This window comes from Rhinolophus sinicus, linkage group LG03 (assembly GCF_036562045.2).
Source record: "Rhinolophus sinicus isolate RSC01 linkage group LG03, ASM3656204v1, whole genome shotgun sequence".
NCBI lineage: Eukaryota > Metazoa > Chordata > Mammalia > Chiroptera > Rhinolophidae > Rhinolophus > Rhinolophus sinicus.
The window spans coordinates 159727417-159745091 of NC_133753.1; the positions used below are offsets into that span (position 1 = coordinate 159727417).

At 41.9% G+C, this 17675-nt stretch overlaps 1 long non-coding RNA gene across 1 annotated transcript in view; it reads right to left on the reverse strand.

Annotated features, from left to right (window-relative positions):
• The window catches only part of LOC141570425 (uncharacterized), a 275111-nt gene that overhangs the window by 251945 nt on the left and 5491 nt on the right, over positions 1-17675 (reverse strand). Inside the window, exon 4 of the long non-coding RNA XR_012494433.1 lies at positions 11273-11864. This is a non-coding gene — a long non-coding RNA (uncharacterized LOC141570425). The remainder of the gene's footprint in view (positions 1-11272; positions 11865-17675) is intronic.

Consider the following 17675-nt stretch of genomic DNA (forward strand, 5'->3'; position numbering starts at 1 on the left):
GGCATAGCATCCCTGAAGGCAGCTGCTAGAATGCAAATGTGTTATGGATGAGATGATACAATGAGACATTATCAGTGAAGAATACCGTTGTTCCACTAAATTCATCCACTCGTGGCAGAGAACAGGGCCAGGGGGATGAGACATAAGATGGATATGTTTAGACTGAAACAAATTATCAAGAGTATGGAGAACTTATCACACAAAAAGGTAATGCAGTGAGAATGGCTGAGCAATTAGGCAAGGGCTGAGGTGCTGGCCACTTAGTGTGAGGTTATGTGAGAAACACAATATTGAAAGAGAAGAGATTGAAGGTTCTGGGGACAATTTTTGAACAATTTTGAAATTGCTTTCATGTGAGTTCATATATTTTTGTTTTACCTTCTCCACTAAAGAGTTCAGGAATCTCTAAATTCTATTTCTCTTTTATGCTCTCATCCCCAACCCTAAGCATAGGACACTAACTACTTCCTTTCAAACACAGCACTTCATAGGACCATGAAGTCAGGACACTCCCAGACGGCTTCTGAGTTTAAAACACAGCCTCTGTGTCAGATGAGACCATTACCTTCAGAAAAGAAGGTTTAAGTTTCTTCAAGTTGTTTGCAAGTCCACCAGAGTTTTAGATTTGAAGAAAAAAAAATCTGTGTTTCTCAGGAATGTATTTTTTAAATAAGTTCCTCCTTTTTATGAATATAGCATTATTAAGGCTTTGGGAGAGTATCTTTAAGGTTAAAAGTTTTCGTATTAAGCTTTGTGGCAGTTTTAACACAACAATGCCAAGATACTGATATAGCTAGCTCACTTTCATATTTCTTGGTATACAATTTAAGCAAAGGTTCTAGTGAAGATGAGAAAGACAGACAAATATTCATTTACAGGGATGTATTAGAGCAATCCATCTTGAGTTCAAAAGTTTTAAAATAGGCTTTACTTCAATATAACTATAAAGGATACAGAATATATAGATGTTTAGGGAAAATTAGGCTTTATCCCTCATTATAGCAAAATCTTACACTCGGTTTTTTTAAAAAACATTAGTCAATTAAAATTCACTTTCCTTAACAGAGAGGTAAACCCAAGAAGCTTACCCCACTCAAGCCAAAGCAGGAAGAAACAGCCAGAACATAGCACATATAGAATTCAGGTAAGGTGTCCAGGTAACTCTCTGACAGGCTGAACATGGATCAGTCAGGGAAGCCATGAGATCTCCTTCACAGGAGAATTTTTAGAACAGTATAAACTCCTTTGAAATCATTTAGCAAATCTCCTTGGAAGACTAGGAATATCCAGAAAAACATCAAAGCTCTCTCAGGCCCCTTCCATGTGTGTTGACACAAGGTTAGAAACATAGTTTGTAGGACTGAGCATTTATGTGGCAGAGTCACCATTATATAATAGCTGTATCTCAAGTTCTCCAGTTGGCCAGCTTGGTGTTTGCTTCCTGTTTCTTTTCACCACATGGATTTATTACAGGAAGTTTCCCAAGATACAGAAGCTCAATGTTCCTTTTACCCCCCTCAAGTTCCACTTGTATGTGGTTTCATGAATCACTTTAATATATATAAAAGGATTGCAAAATAAAAATCAATGTATGCCAATTTATAAAGCTTTAGAAAGAATCCCTGTCATTCACCTTTGTTTGACTACAAAAGGAAATTCACTTGTGGTCTAAAAATGTACTGAGTAGAAAGACTAATAATGTAGATGCTAAGCTGTGATTGAACTAAAGTCATGGCCAACTGGTCTTATCTCACAGCAGAGTGAGCCAAGTATCCTCCCAGTATTCTGTGTCTTCTAATTCTACATAATTAAGTGCAAGAGAAGAGGGCAGCCAGACAGCTGACCCAGCACCCCAAGATGTTCATGGCTGGAAGACATTTGGAACTCAGATCATATGGCCCTTGTCCATTCCATCTATCTTATTCCTATTCTGGGCTTTCCCAGTGGGCATTTGGAGCTGAAGGAGCAGCTTGGAAGGGGGTCTCCATGTTGTTCTGATTTGAGGGGCACAGCTAACGGGTGGCCTAACCAGAAACATCCTCCCCTGACTCTGACCACCACAGAAATGGAAACCCCCTATTTTGAGCCCCTTTACTGAGACAAGTCCTAGAAGACTTGTTTTTGAGGCCAGGAAGTGGGTTGAATGTGTTATATGCTATTAGCAGATGTTGACAATTAGCGTGGCCACATATATCAGATTACCTGGCTCAATATCTAAGAGCATCTGTCAAGAGAAGGATAAAGGTTGAGTTGGGGAGGGGAGCATGGAAGTTAAAGGCCATCAAGTTCCAAAGCAAACAGAGTTCACCTTAGAGCACACATGCATTCATCTGTGGGGTGTGACAATCCAAAATTAAGCCAGCTTTGCAAATTTGTGAAGAATTGACAAGACAGGGGTTTGATGCCCTGGAGGAACCGGAAGAAGGTCTTACCTGCGTGAGGTGGGCAATGAGGTCCCACCACACGCAGAACAGGACCTTGGAGCCTGTGGAAGGGGTGGGCCAGGAGGTCTTCCCAGTGGAGAAGTGGGCAAGCCCTTTTAAGAACAGGGATTTTTAATATTAACTTTCAGATTATTTGTTGTTTGCTTTGCCACGTTATGAACCCCTCTGAACTCCTGCAACCTTAGGCTGCATATGCTAATGATTTGGATAGGTGGCATTTTGGTTTTAATTTGGTTTTATTGTTGGCAATGTCAAAGTTGCTGGGGAATTCCAGGGAAAACAACCAATTTCCAAGAGAATAGCCATGAGACGGGGGCCCATAAGAGGTGGAGAGTCCCCAGGAAACAACTTGGAAGGCTGGTAGTAACCTTGGGAATACAGCGCCTCCCACCCCCAGAGGACAGGGTCTGTGGGAGAGGGGACCTGAATTAATGTGTCTGAAATATTAAAGGACCAGATAATGTCTTCTGGCATGGGAATCACACCACAAATAAAACAAAGCCAGAATATTAACGTATTCTCCAGACCAAACTCCCATTTCCCTGATTTCCCCTCACTTGTAGCCCATCTGTAGCTCTGGGCTAATGACTACAAGTCTGTATGGCTTAGTGTTTCTCCTGTGTACAAAAAAAGGGGCCACATACTAAACCTGACAAGCTCAGGGGAGGCTGCATGTGGGCCATACAAACTCAGAGACCGAAATTAACCACATAGGATGGTCTGAACATAAAAATTCCCAGCTAAAAGCAGGTCATGGCAGGTAGTCATATCCTGGGACTGTAGCTTCCTTGACAAAGGTCAATCTTTACCTTCCTTGAGCCTGTCTATTGACTTTTTGCATCTAAGATAACATACCCTTGGAATGTCAGAGTAATTCCTTTTTCCAGACCCCTCAGGGCACAACGCACCACACCAGAGCACGAGATCACAGAACCCCTTATTGTTATTTTGTTCCCCCAATACCATCTCTATGTGCTGTAAATGTTAATTATTAACTATCCTGTACCCACTAACGTAAAAGATGTATGCATCTCTCTATTCTACCTTTTATCCAATCCCAGAGATTACCCCGCTTTGCATTCTCCTGCCCACTTAATCTATCTCCAATAGATTCATGTAACGCTCCTTATGTCTCCTCCTTTGATTCTAATGTATAAAATAAGCCTGCAAAACTGCCTTTCTCTGGAACATTTTCTTAAACCATGGAAATTTTGTTTCCCAGCAATTATCATCAGTTTGGCTTAAATAAATTCATTAACATTCTCTCCAGGTTTGGACGCTTCTTACATTAACACCTTTTTTGTTAGTAAGTACTATGGAAATTGAACATATGGGGGAATATAAGGGAACTGTTTTAGATGCCAGAGTAGATGACTCCTGTCCTGTGAGCCTGCAAGCTGAAGCAGTGCATGGCCACAGTCAGAGATGGCCAGGGGCTGACAGGCAACTCACCAGGCCTCCATCCACAGCCACTTGAAGGAACCTGAGGAGGAAACCCAGGGCCACTGAGGAGCTTCCACAGTTCAAAGATCTATCCCTCCTTCAGGGAGCCTCTTGTCTGGTGGGGAAGTTAGTTTTCTTTTTCACTCAGATAAAACTATTATCTAATTCTCAATATAAATTGCTCTTTTCTCCTCTTAAGAGCTGTGGTTGCAAAGCTTTCGTTCATTTACAAGAGCAAGCTTTCTGAAATGTGTAAGAGCCATTTCTCAGCGGAGGCAGGCAAAGAATGTGGATGTGCTACAACTGGAAGTGAGGTGTTTTGCAAGGAACTTATCTATAAAGTACAGACACCAACAATTTCCTCACAGTCTCCACTGTCCCAGCTTTTCTGAGTAGCTTCATCTTTGAGCGGTCCCACGGCGTTCTTAACCGTGGCCCCTGTGCCCAGAGAAACGGAAGGAGAGGGGCAGCCACGACCACCTCGGCTCTGGCTCCCGCTCTGGAATTCCCTGGACGCTTGCACTGCTTGCTTTGTGCCCACAGTTGCTCCGACTAGAGAATCACCCTCATATTCCTGAATTGAAGGTAAGGTTGGTGCTTCCGCAACCTGCACCCCAGGGTCTCATGAACATCCACTGACTCCCAAACTCCCCTTTCTTAGCTTCCGATTCTTTCCCGTTGTGGGACCTGGCCGCATCGGGCAGCAGAAGAAACAGCCCTCTCTGCCTGTCTCTGTCTGCAGCCAGGAGGTATATTTTCCTCCCTCCTCCCCACACAGGCCCAGATGAGCTTTAAGTTTTTTGAACCAGCTCCTTCCTTTGAGCCTGTTCTTTCTTTACCCTGCATCAAGCCATCACTGTCTGTTGAATCATGGCGATTTCATTCCTTTTCTCTTTCCTTCAGGATTTTGTCTGCTAGGGCTGCCATAACAAAGTACTGCAAAGTGAATGGCTTAACAACAAACTTATTGTGTCAGGTCCGGCAGCCCGAAGCCTGACATCTAGGTGTCATCAGGGTCATGCTCTCTCTGTAGGCTCAAGGGAAGGATCTCTTTCAGGCTCTTCCAGGATCTCTCTGGGCTTCCGGTAGTTCCTTGGCTTGCGGTGGCACACCTCCAAACTTCGTGTGGTTTGTCATGGGTTGGATTTTGTTCTCCCAGAATTCATATGTTGAAGTCCAAATGCCCAATGCTTCAGAATGTGACCTTATTTGGAAATAGAGTCACTGCAGATGTCATTAGTTAGGACATTGGTCAGCAATACGACCAGTGTCTTCTTAAGGAGAAATTTGGACAGAGAGACATACAAGAGAACATCACCTTCCTTCCCTAAGTGCCAATTACTAAGATAAGTTTTCCACTCCAATACTGTTCAAATCTGGTTTAAACTGGTTTGTTAGTTTTGTGGGTTTGTTTTTTTTAATTATGCCCATTTTTTCCTTCTTTTTAAAAACCAATTAGTGTGATTTATTCCATTTTTTAGTTTACTGATGCATTTGGGTCAAGTTTCTACTTATAAATAAACCTATTCTGAGTCACCTACTCTATGCATTTTTGCTTTATATCATGTTTTGACAAATTCTGACAAAGTTATAAAGCAATACAAAGCAACCAACTGCCTCCACTTCAAATTTATCTTAAGAAGAATACAATTTATACTTGCTAATAACAACCCAGGAAAAATTAGTAAATTTTTTTTTCAAAGTACAAAAAAAATTTTTTTCATTCCCATTCAAAAGAAATTATACAAACAGAGAATTGAGTTATTAAATTACTAGCAAATTAATTTTCTTCCAATCCAGGAATAATCTCAGAACCTATAAATGATTTCACGCATACTTGGACACATACCCATCCTCATTCCAGTACCCTTAAATTCATTTCATGCCATTCAAATTTTTTAAAATCAAGGGAAGGGAAAGGAAGCATGTTTTGCTAATGATGGACAGATTGGAAACACTGTTGCATCCTGGGAATTCTGAATTTTGTTTCTAACTGTTCCCTACTCCCTCCCATCTTTCTCAGAGGAGACCAGGAGTTCCTGTACTATATGTACTCTAATCATCTCCTTAAAGAGTGAATTCTATAATATTTGAGTGGAGGTAATAGATTTAGTGAAAAGAATATGGATATTTGAATTCTGGCTCTGCCATTTCTAGCCATATAACTTTGTGTAAGTTATTTTGCCTCTGTGATACCCAGTTTTCAGTTTCCCCATTCATAGCTTGGAGTTATCAGAAAATGTATCCAAAATTTCAAAATAGGCAAAAGGGATTAGCAGGAATTCTTTCAGTGTAGTACAATGTTTGCCCATTGCCTTGGATTTTTTTATTTATTTATTTTTATTTTTTTTTTACTCTGTAGGGGTAGAGTTTAACTTGCAAACTTTTGTACAGCTGGGACTGATGGGGTTCAGGACATGCTACCCCAAATGTGGCATTTTGGCATATTGACTATCTTAAGCTGAAGAAATCTGAGAAAAACAGTCAAAGCAGAAGGTCACTCTGACCTCCTCCCTCTCCTTCCCTGAAATAGGTCATGCACCTCCCCTGTGAAGGATCACCTCTGTGTACTAGGAGACATTCTTATCACCAGAGATGGGGAATTGGTGGCCAAGAAATCTACACACACAGACCTTGTTAAACTCACTCTCATCTTCCTAGTTACTTCCTCACCCTTTACTACTCCTAGCCCAAACCCCTATGACTTAGCAATTCTTCACAAATTTATTGTTCCTTTGTCTAAAAGGTATAAAGTTTTCCTGTTCTGGTCACTTCTTCGGGTCTTCATTCTCTTGTGAAGGCTCCCACGTACATGTAAAAATTCAACAAAATCTAAATGCTTTTCTCCTGCTAATCTGCCTTTGTCAGTTTAATTTTCAGATCCAGTCAGGGACACCACAGGGTCAAGAAAAACTTTTTCCTCCCCCACAGATGCAAATAATTTCTATCCAGTGGAAGGTATAACCACAAAGATTATAGTTTTGGGCCTTGTTGGACATTACTCAGTTTTGAGTCTTATCCAGCAATCTTATCTTAACATTGCCTGCTGAATACCTAGTTTCTCAAATGCTCATTGAGCTGGTCTTAATATCTTAATGGCTCTTTCATTAGTTAATGAGCTAAATGTTTGATAGGTATTCATTTTATATCTGCATAAGACTCATGATTTTAATTTTATGAAATTATGCCTTAACAGAGGGAATCACTTCTCTCTCTTCGGGCCGTGAGAGTATTCTATGAAGTGAAACAAGTAATAATAATGAGTGTATATTTTATTAATCACTTACTCTGTGCCAGCACTGTTTCTACACGTGCACTTTATATGTACTAACCCATTTAATCCTCACCACTTTGTAAGGTAAGCATAAGCCCCGTTTTATAGACAAAACTGTGGCATAAAATAGTTGAGAAAGTTACTCAAGGTCACAGGACTAGTAAGTGTCAAGAACTACAATACTCGTACAAAGCCATTGGGGACGCAAGGGACCTAAGAGCCTATTACTTGGTAGAAATCTTTCTATTCCTTGTGTATGACCTCAGAAGCACCAGGCCACAGCTGTCCTTAACACATGGTCTATGAAGAGAATGTGGTAGTTAACAATTCATTGCCAGCCGAGCATTTACTGAGGAGTCAGTAAATTATGTGAGTGAGGCCACCTTCCCTCCAGCCCTTCTCCCGGCCAGACTTTCCCCTCCATCCTGCCTACGTCATGTTCAGCTCCAGATCACCTCCTCCAGGTATCTCTCCAGTCTCCAGGAAATGCTTCCTCCTCTAAATTCTGACACTTAGCCTTCAAGAAACTAAATAGATGGGTGCACACTGTTAATTATTCTTGTTAGTGCCAGGATCCTCCTTGAAACAGCCTGGTCCATTGGCGATTGCTGGTAACTTAAAAAAAAAAAGAAAAGGACAACTCTAGAGATTTTTTTGATGTCATGGTTCTCAGATCAGAAGTCTCAGTCACAGTTCAAAAACTGGTTATAAGTGTAAAACTGGTTATAACCAAGTGTGTAAGAAGGAAAGAGCGATAGAAAGGAAATTGAAAAATCCCTTGCCTGTGTCATAACCACCCATACCACTGGAAAGAAGAAATAGAACATTGGCCAGAGAGACAGAGAAACCAGCTGCCCCTAACAACCTTCACTTTCATCTGAGATGTTTTCCCAGGAGAGCATTCCTATCCTCTCTTTGGGACCACTTGGCACCTTGTGACCGGTCATCCTTAAGCACTGAAGGATCCTGACTGTTCTCTGTATCCCGGTACCTGTCCTCGGGGGAGGTCAAACACTCTAAACTGGAGGTTACCAAAGTGTGGCCCACAGACCCTCCGGTGTTGCTGAGACCCTGTCAGCTGGCCCATGAGGTTAAAATTGTTTTAATAATATTAGGACATCATTTGTCTTCGCTGTTTTTGACCTTTACAAAAGCAATCATGGGTAAAACTGCTGGCATTTTAACACAAACCAAGGCAGTGGCACCCAACTGTACTAGTGGTCCTTCCCCAGCATGCAGTCACAGTTTTTAAAAAAGTCAGTTTCACTTAAAAATCTCCTTGATGAGTCAGTAAAAAATAGCAATTTTAATAAATCTCAACTCTGAGTATATATCTTTTTAATAAGCTTTGTCTCAAACCAGGAAGTGCACATAAAGCATTTCTGTTATCATGAGGTTGTCTCAAGGAAAAACGTTTGTACAATGGAGTTTCAAGCTGAACTAGCTGCTTTCTTCATGGAACACCATCTTTACTTGAAAGAATGACAAACTGGTTGGTAGACATTTTCTTAACAACAAATTGAGTGAGCTTGTCACTACTTCAAGGAAACCTGACAGTATTTGTTAGCAACAATAAAAATTTGAGTTCTCAAGCAAAAATAGAATTTTGGAAAACTTCTGTCCACCCTATGACCTTGACAATGCTGAAATACTTAACGATTTTTCTGATAACATGGGTGGTGATATAAACAATTGTGATTTTTTGATATCATGTAATGAAATGTGTCAACATTTGGAACAGCTGTGTAACTTAGTAATCATTTTCCAAATGATCAATGTGTGATGCTAGAAAGTCATGTATGGATAAAAGAGATCCATTCAAAGTGCATTGTAGACCCCTTTTTTAATTTTAATGTAAAGAGGACAAAAATTCACTGATGTGTTGTTCTCAGATTCTACGTGACAAGTAACCTTTAAGAAACTACCTCTTGTTGAAATGTGGTTTAGTATCAAAAATATATATATTCGCAATTATCTGAGAAGACTAATGAAATACCTGTCCCTTTTCCAACTAGATATATGATGAAGTTCAGATTTTCTTCACATGCTTCAACCAACAAAACAGATTGCAACTGATTGAATGCAGAAGCAGACATGAAAATTCAGTTGTCTTCCTTGAAGCCAGACGTTATGTGCATTTGTAAAAATGTTAAACAATGCCCCTCTTCTCACTAAATTTTTTGTTTGGGACTGTTATAGTTATTTTTCTTAAAACATCTGTTGTCTGTGTTAATATGTAAGGGGTTTATTATTGTTATTCTTAAAGAAACACACATTTTTAAATGTCTTTTAATTTCTAATATGATAAATATGGATAGATAAAATGAAAGCTCTTTAGAATCCTCAATAATATTTAATAGTGTATAGAGGACTGAGACCAAAATGCATGAGACCTGCTCTCTAAGTAGAGGGCTTAAGTTAGCAACAGATGGCTTTGTTCCCTGTGTAAGAAAGGACCGATGCAGGTTAGAAGACTGTAATGTTGGCATATCCTGGGGACTGCCTATCTGCAGGCCCTTGTCCTTAGAAGACGGAGTAAGAATACGTCCCATTCATATCAGACGCTACCCCAACACACCGTCTTTCTACATTTCACCTGTCCCTCTCTGCAGCAACGTGTAAGCATCCTTGTGGATAAGAACCACAACTTCCATTCTTGTGTGTCCTCTAAGTACTTTGCAAATGGGAAATACTTGATAACATAGATTGATTTTCATCAAGAAAATGTTTCTCTTAAGAAGCTATATTCTCCTGAAGAAGGACTCGATCAATTTGTTGTTACAGCAGCACTTACATAGCTTGGAATGAAGGACACTCTGCGTCTTTGTGAAGGGCCATTCTCTTCAACCAAAAGGGCCATGAGGAAAGGAGGGAACTTCTATCTAGTGAGCCAGACCAGCCCAGTTGGACTTTTCCAATCTAATATTACAACCAGATCCCCCACATTTTGAGGGCAATTTTGTCAACCCACAGCACACTGAAACAAATTAACATATGCATAGCAAATTAGGAGGAGGCAGTTGAGTTTAAAAATCTCCCATTCCTATAGCACGTCAACATTTTCAAATGATGTACACTGCTCACTAGATTCTCACAGCATTACTGTGAGATAGGGTGGCCATTATTACTTCCCACTAACCAATGAGCAAACAGGCAAGGAGAGACGAAATCACCACCAATGCCCATATAACAGCTTGGGGCCTGTCAGTACTGGAAGCCAGGTCTCCTGATCCCTAACAAACACAGTGCTCTTTCTACTTCCCTGTGGGAAATCTGACTCTTGCTGTCATTTTTGTTTTGAAAGGAGCAAGGAAAAGACCAGCAGCCATCTTTGCTCTCACATTCTTTTGTCTTGTGTGCTGTGCTCTAATTCTTTGATTCAGAAGCAAGACCACTTCATTTTAAAATAAATTGCTCCCCTCCCTGGAATATTTTCATCTTTAAAAACTTCCAATATGTGTATGAGATTGTTTATTGATCTCCCCACAAATCACAACTCCAAACAACTCGGCCAGAAACACATAAACTTCACTCTGTGGTATAGTACTTACTTGCCCTCTCTTAAGTCTTGCCTAGTAATATGTGTCAAAGTGCTGAAGTTGTAACATACAGAGACATATATATTCAGGCCCTACATGTCCCCACATTTTTCAAGGTGGTTAGACACAGATCAATTCTGAGGAGCACTTTCCAAAAATCCTTTGCTATTAGAAAATATGTCGGAACTAAAAAACAAAATACCCCTAAATTTCAGGGCTTCCTGCTTCATTTCACTCATTCTTTCAAGTGTCTGGAATAATACTTTGGGGCCTAGAACACTAGCAGTACAGAATGGAGGTGCAGAGCCATGTGAGGTTCTATGAATAGACACGGGTGTTTAAAAACAAGCTCACTTGTTTTTGCTCCCAGGATATAACTGCACAGGGACTATTCTTACAAGACCACCGACAGTCTGGATGCATATTTTCAAGACATCATGGGGGATTTCGAGCAGGGTCAGATTTGTACTGATTTGAGAGGTCACTCTCAGGATAATCGAGTTGTGACTTTTCCCCAGTCATTTCTTCGCCTCCACAAACCACAGGGGCCAGAGCACACAGGGTGCACTCACCTGTAATTAGGTTGCACTTCAGAACGCAGGCCTTCCAGAGACGCCCATCGAGCTGAGGTCCTCTAAGATTTGTGTTTTTATTTCATGCATAGTAATAAGAACAAGGAATGCTGGGCCAGAGGCAGGGCTGTTTCTTTAAATCCCAAGGTGAACAGAGTATGTAGCGATCCATGGAGAGTTTTCCTCTAGTCTTCACTCCATATTTCATTTCTCTGCTCTCGCTTTCTCTACTGACAGTGCCGAAGGTCTATCAGAGAAGGGCCCTTAATGAAGCAAGACAACCAGTAGCCCCAGGCATCACTGATGCTGACTCCCCACTCTGGGTGTAGGGATAGGCCTGGGAGAGCCACACACTAATTAAGCAGCTGATTCTATCGTTTTCCCAGCTATTGGAAGCAGAGGCCTACTTATTAACTCCTCTTAAATTTTTCCCAGCGGCCTTTAGATGTTGTTGATGCTAAACTTTTCCAAAGCATGATTCGTGTATTGTGAGAGTAGGCTTTTGGAGGCAGACAGGCCTAGGTTAAAATCCCAGTTACATCCTCCATTGGCACTTGAGCAAGCTTAATCCTCTGAGCCTCAGCTTTCTTATCTGTAAATGAGGGATAAAAACAGCCATTTGTAAAGATTATAAGAGATATTTTATATAAAGTTCCCAGAACAAGGTCTGGTACATAAATGTAGTTCTTTTGCCTGTTATACTCTTATCAAAAGTAGGGAGAGAAAGCCAATCAATATGGAAAAGCAACAGCTTTCTTTAATCCTATCTCTAGTCCTTTTGCTATGGACTACCCACACGACATTCATTTAACCAGCAGAAGCTAACACACAGGGGCTCCTAAGAATCAAGACTTATAGCCCCAGATACACCCCTTTTGAGGGAACGGGGAGGCTAAACTGACAAAAGTCTGGAAAGATGAGGTCTCCCAACCACAGGTTAAACAAATGGCACCTAAGCTGCCTACACATGGAGTCACCTGGGGAGCTATGGAAACATAGCAAGGTGGTCCCGACCTTCAGAGATCCTGATTTAATTGGTCTAAGACAGGGGTGTCCAAACTGCGGCCCGCGGGCCAACTGCGGCCCGCAATCCATTTTTAATTGGCCCGCAGCAAATTCCAAAAATATATTTAGTTTACTTAAATAAACCAGGTGAGGCAATACGTACTTCACCTTGAGTGAGTGGCCCAGCTGTTTGTGTATTTTACCGCATATGGCCCTTGGTGAAAAACGTTGAAAAAAGTTTGGACATCCCTGGTCTAAGATAAGGCCCGGGTATCTGCCTTTTTAAAGGCTCCACACGTGATTCAATTGTGCAAAGGACTAAGAGACACTGGGATCCAGCTGAAAAGCACCTGGGTTAGCCCACAGGGAAATTTGTCAGTCTCTTCTCTGTAGATGCCCCTGTCAGAGGTTGACTCATAACATTAATATGTTTGTTTCCTTGGGGCTGGCAACAACCTTAGCCAGCAATCGTTAGAGGGAACCTTGCTCTAGTCACTTATTCACAGTTTGAATTTTAAATTCAGCCCCAAAGCCTCAATCACCTTCTGATGTTGTGTCAAGAAAATACAGCCTCCTCACTGTTGGTGGCAGATGGAGGCTATGATGCATCTGACTCTTGTTCTTTCTGTTATGCTTGTTTTGGGACATTTTGTGCTTCTAAAATGTGGTCCTCCTTTCACCTCCACTTTATTTCAGTGGTAGCCATCATTACTGATTCCAGACAATCCAGCAACAGTAATTCATTAAGCTCTAAAACATTCAAGCAAACACAAAAGCATCTTTTATACTCCTCTTTCCTCAAGTGAGAATTAGATTGCTTAAGAAAATGGAAAGAAGCTCCAATTTTTTTCTTTTAGTTAAAGTTTCTTGGGGTGACAATGACTAGTAAAGTTACATAGGTTTCAGGTGTACAATCTGTAATACATCATCTATATATCACATTGTGTGCTCACCACCCAGAGTCAGTTCTCCTTCTATCACCATATATTTGATCCCCTTTACCCTCCAATTTTATTCTCTAGACTCGTGTTCAGAGGTCCACACCAGGGGGATGGTGAGAAGGGGCTTGGAGGAAGCGCAGGGACAGCTGAAGGAGTAAGAGCCCATGAGGGAAAGAGTTTTCAGACAGCCACAGTTTATGCTCCTAGAGCCCTGGCTGGAACACCAACATGGGCAAGAAGTGAGGAAGCCCCTGTCAGCAGAATGTCCTGGCTTTTTCCAGACGCTGGATCCTAGTTACATGAAAATAACTAGTGGCTGTGACTTCTAGTGTGTGCTATCACCTTATGGAGAAGGCACTTATTTCATTCCCACATCACGTCTTTGCAGATCATGTATCATAACCTAATTTATAGATGAGGAAATTGAGCCTGAGAGGCAAGTCACTCACCCTCAACAAAGGTCAAGCTCAAATCAACATCTTTTAGTTCAGTGTCTTTTCCAGGGCCCCAAATATGATTAAGATGATGCTTTTTTTCTTGAAAGCACAAACCTCCTTCATAGTAGGATCATAGTAAAGTAAATCAACATGGCTGCTCTGAAATCACAGAAAGCTGACTCAGTATCCTTGGCTGGATTTCCAAGGTCTGGCTGAGTTCTCTGAGCAACTGACAGCCTAGCTAACCTGACTGAGTTTTAATGGACTTGCTTTCTACCTCAGTGAAAAATATTCATTGTTTGCTCTCAGACTTAGTCAATAGAGACTTGCCACATGGGCTTCTTTCTCCTTCAGACCCAGGCCAGAACTCTTACTCTCAGACTCAAACCTCATGGCCAGCTGGGTCTGGCAGCATCTAGGCACCTCTTCACGAGTTTATCCTTTTTTTTCTGAATTCTCCTTCAAATGCCCTGCCACAGCTCTGTGCTTCTGAAGACAGCAATGCTGTCTCATCCTGACAGAGGTGGGAAGTGCACCCATTTCTCTCCAAACGCTCTCTTGGATGTTAGCCTGAGAGATGGAAAGGCCCCAGCAGGGCCACCCAGGCCAAGGCATCTTCAGAGAAGTCAGAGTACCAAGTCCTGAATACTGAGCATTCACTGACATCGATAGGGAATCAGGGAAGAAGAAGACTCCATCACACTACGGCCAATGCCTCCGCCTCCAGGAGTTTATAATCAAATGGAGTAGGAGGGAGGGTTGAGACCAATAGTTCGTGGCCCTCGCAGTGCATCAGAATCACTGGGCCCCACCCGCCCCATCTGATGCTGAGTCAATTAGTCCGGGATGGGACTCAACCATCAGCACTGGTTTAAAGATACCAAGTGTTTCTAATATGAAGCCAGGCTTCAGATCCACTGAACCAGACAAACGCAACCAAAATAAGAGAACAGGATAGTCACTCATAAAAACGTGCCACTGCATTATTACCTCTAGATGGCACTAAACTAGAGGGGAAGTTTGTAGAAGCCGTAGAAGTGTGGCAGAGTTGTTGAGAGGCAAGTGGGCAAAGCTGGGAGTAAATGAGCTCTGAGGGTGTCCAGAAGGAGGAAATGGACTGTGCAAGTCGAGGCCATGGGAGACCGTTGTGTGCTGCAGATAGCAAAGACACACACCTGGGTCTGAGAGCACAGGACTCACGGTAGCCCTGAGACTTCTTATTTGGAGTTGTTATAAACAGACTCAAGAGACAGTTGTGAGCTATTTATTCCAAAACCAGTCCTTTTTGACCATCGTTTCATTGATCGAAGGTTCTTCTAGAGTAGCAGCTCTGACGAACATCCCTAAATTGTTCAAATCACAGTTGGTGAAGGGCATCATTTTCCCCCCCTCTTTCTAACATTGTTAGGTATAATGGCTGTTTTTGTTTGGAACTCAGTATTCCTGAATCATCAAGTGGCTTTCTCCAGTGGCTTGTGCCCCAAAGCTCAACATAGGCTGGACTGAAGGGTGCAGAGTTGGAGCATTACAGGCCGCAGGTACGAGCGGGCTTAAGGCCCAGGACAAAAGTAGACCTAACAGCCACGAGGCTTCTTTCCCTTATGCTCTCCTCAGCCTTCTAGATTTTATCCTTCTGTTGATAAAGTCAAGGAAATTCTTTCCAAGGAAAAGAAGGGGAGAGAGAGGATTTCTTCTGAAGGTCTAGGGTGGAGCTGGCCGAGTCACCCACTCCAGTCTTCCCAGCTCAGGAGCACCTCCAGGCCCACGTTAGCTCCTCCCCAACCATGAAAAAAGGAGAGAGAAACTACACTTGATTATCCTGAGGGAGAAGGAATAAAAGACATCCTGCCCTGAGCAGCAAGAGCAGTTCAGCAACTTTGTATCTAAAGGAAAGCACTCCCCATGAAACTGAGACCCAATAAATGTCCTGAGACTCTGCCCACTCCCCACTTCGAAATGGTCCTCCTGGTTGCTGGAGGTCGGGGAGAGGGATGGGTCAGACAGGCGCCTGAGGTCTCTATACGGAGCCCACAAACCCAAGTAACTCAGCTCCTGCTCTTAGGGGCCAGGCTGCTTATTGGTTTCCCTTTGCCTCCTCCTAAGTTTTTCATAGGAGCAGTTCTGGAGCCTCTGTTTGGGGTCATTTTTCTAGCACCTTATGTATTAAGTTGGTGCAAAAGTAATTGTGGTTTTTGCAATTATTTTTAACCTTTTGAACCGCAATTACTTTTGCACCAACCTAATAGAAAATAACCTTTAGGGGATGATTTGAGACCCCAGGTTTTCAAGTTAGCCTATGGCTGCCCAAAGCCCCCCAACCTTTTATTTCTATGCCTGCCTACCCCCTTCCCCCCACCCCAGACTACAAATACCTTGACAAGTACAGCTGTTTCATTCCTTTCATCTTTGGTATCCCTGACGCCTAGTGTACAGGCCCTAACACAGGAAAAGGCTTAATAAGTGTGAGATACAAAAATAAATGAATGTCTTTCTCTATAGTGCCCCAAGTTCCAAAGTGACTTGGCTGGCCCACTTCTTCAGCCGCTGAATGCTTGAAGAAAGCTTAGTCTTTCTCCAGCCTCTCTCATTCCAATCCTTCCCACATTTCATCCTAGGACCTACTTTCTGAACCTTTCATCGTGCACCTATCAGATCTTGGTCTCACCAGGGAACCCCCAGATATTAATGAAGTCATTTAGGGAAATTTGCACCTGGTCCTAAAGATTAAATTATACAAAATTTTGGTCCTTGAATTGTTTTCAAGAGAAATACAAATTAAAAGTACATGAATAAAATCATGTCCTTGGTACACAGAGTTCAGTACTTTGAGCTCTTCAGAAAAGGGATTCTATAAAAATTTTACAATTAGCCTCAGTCAAAGAAGGGAGAAAGGGCTCACCATGCTGGATGACTCTGAGAGGTACTAAAGCAATTCTCCGCAAGTTTTCTGAAATTTTTCTATGAGGCTCAAAATCAGGAGAACCTCATTTTCTCTATGAACCAGAAGGCTCTAACCATTAGAGGCATTTCAAAAGTGGAAATAAATAACCCTCTCTTATCAGCTGTCTTCTTCCTCTTTCACACAGGTATCAGTGAGCTAATATTTACTGAACACCTGTTATGTACATATAGTATTTTTCTTTACCCACAGTTGAACATTTAGCTCTTACTATCTCTGAGATGAACCTAAATTCCTTGAGAAGACCTGAGTTTTTCTCATAGTTCTTTCTGATTTTCAAAGCTCAAGGCTAGCTCTGAATTGTCATATGATATATATTGATGAATACTGAGTCCTTCCCAAGCTTTAGAATGAAAAGAGCACCAATTTCCCCACTGATAGTTTACCCACAACATAGCAAAATTAGAGGATATTCATTACATACACCATCGGAGAGGTGGGGTTTACCACAAGCAGTCAAATTCTACAAAACCTTTGTAAAGTAAGTCAGGAAAAGCAGAACAACTCCAGCCCCTATTAGTTATGCTTCAAATCAGTAGTCACCCACTGGGATCTATTAGATGCCAAATATATAGCCTAAGGTCTGGAGTAGGAAACATAAAAAATAATTTTAAAACAATATAGAAAGGGCTATTAAAGACGCATGTGCAAGAGCTATGGGAGGCCAAAAGAGAGACTCATTGAGACTCCTGCTCTGAAAGAGTTGAGGAAGGTTTCATGAGGGCTTGACACCTAAGCTGGCATGTTAGAATGCATTAGCACTTACGAGGCAAGATTTGGGGAGAAGGTGACAAATGTCAGGCAGAGGAGTATGGGGGCTCTTCCAGGAGCAGGAGATGTACCAAGCAGCTGGAGTAAGGAGCCTGGTAAGAGGTGAGGACTTCTGAGGTTTGGACAGCATCCTATAGCCAATAGGAGGGGGAACCTGTAGGCGCTTTAAGGCAAGATATCTAACAAAGGATTTGGTATCTTGAAAGATAGAGCTGGCAGAAGTGAGGAAGCTGAACTGAAGAGGGAAGAAACTGGTGAGGAGAAGGGCCAGGCACAGCCCTCTCCCTCCC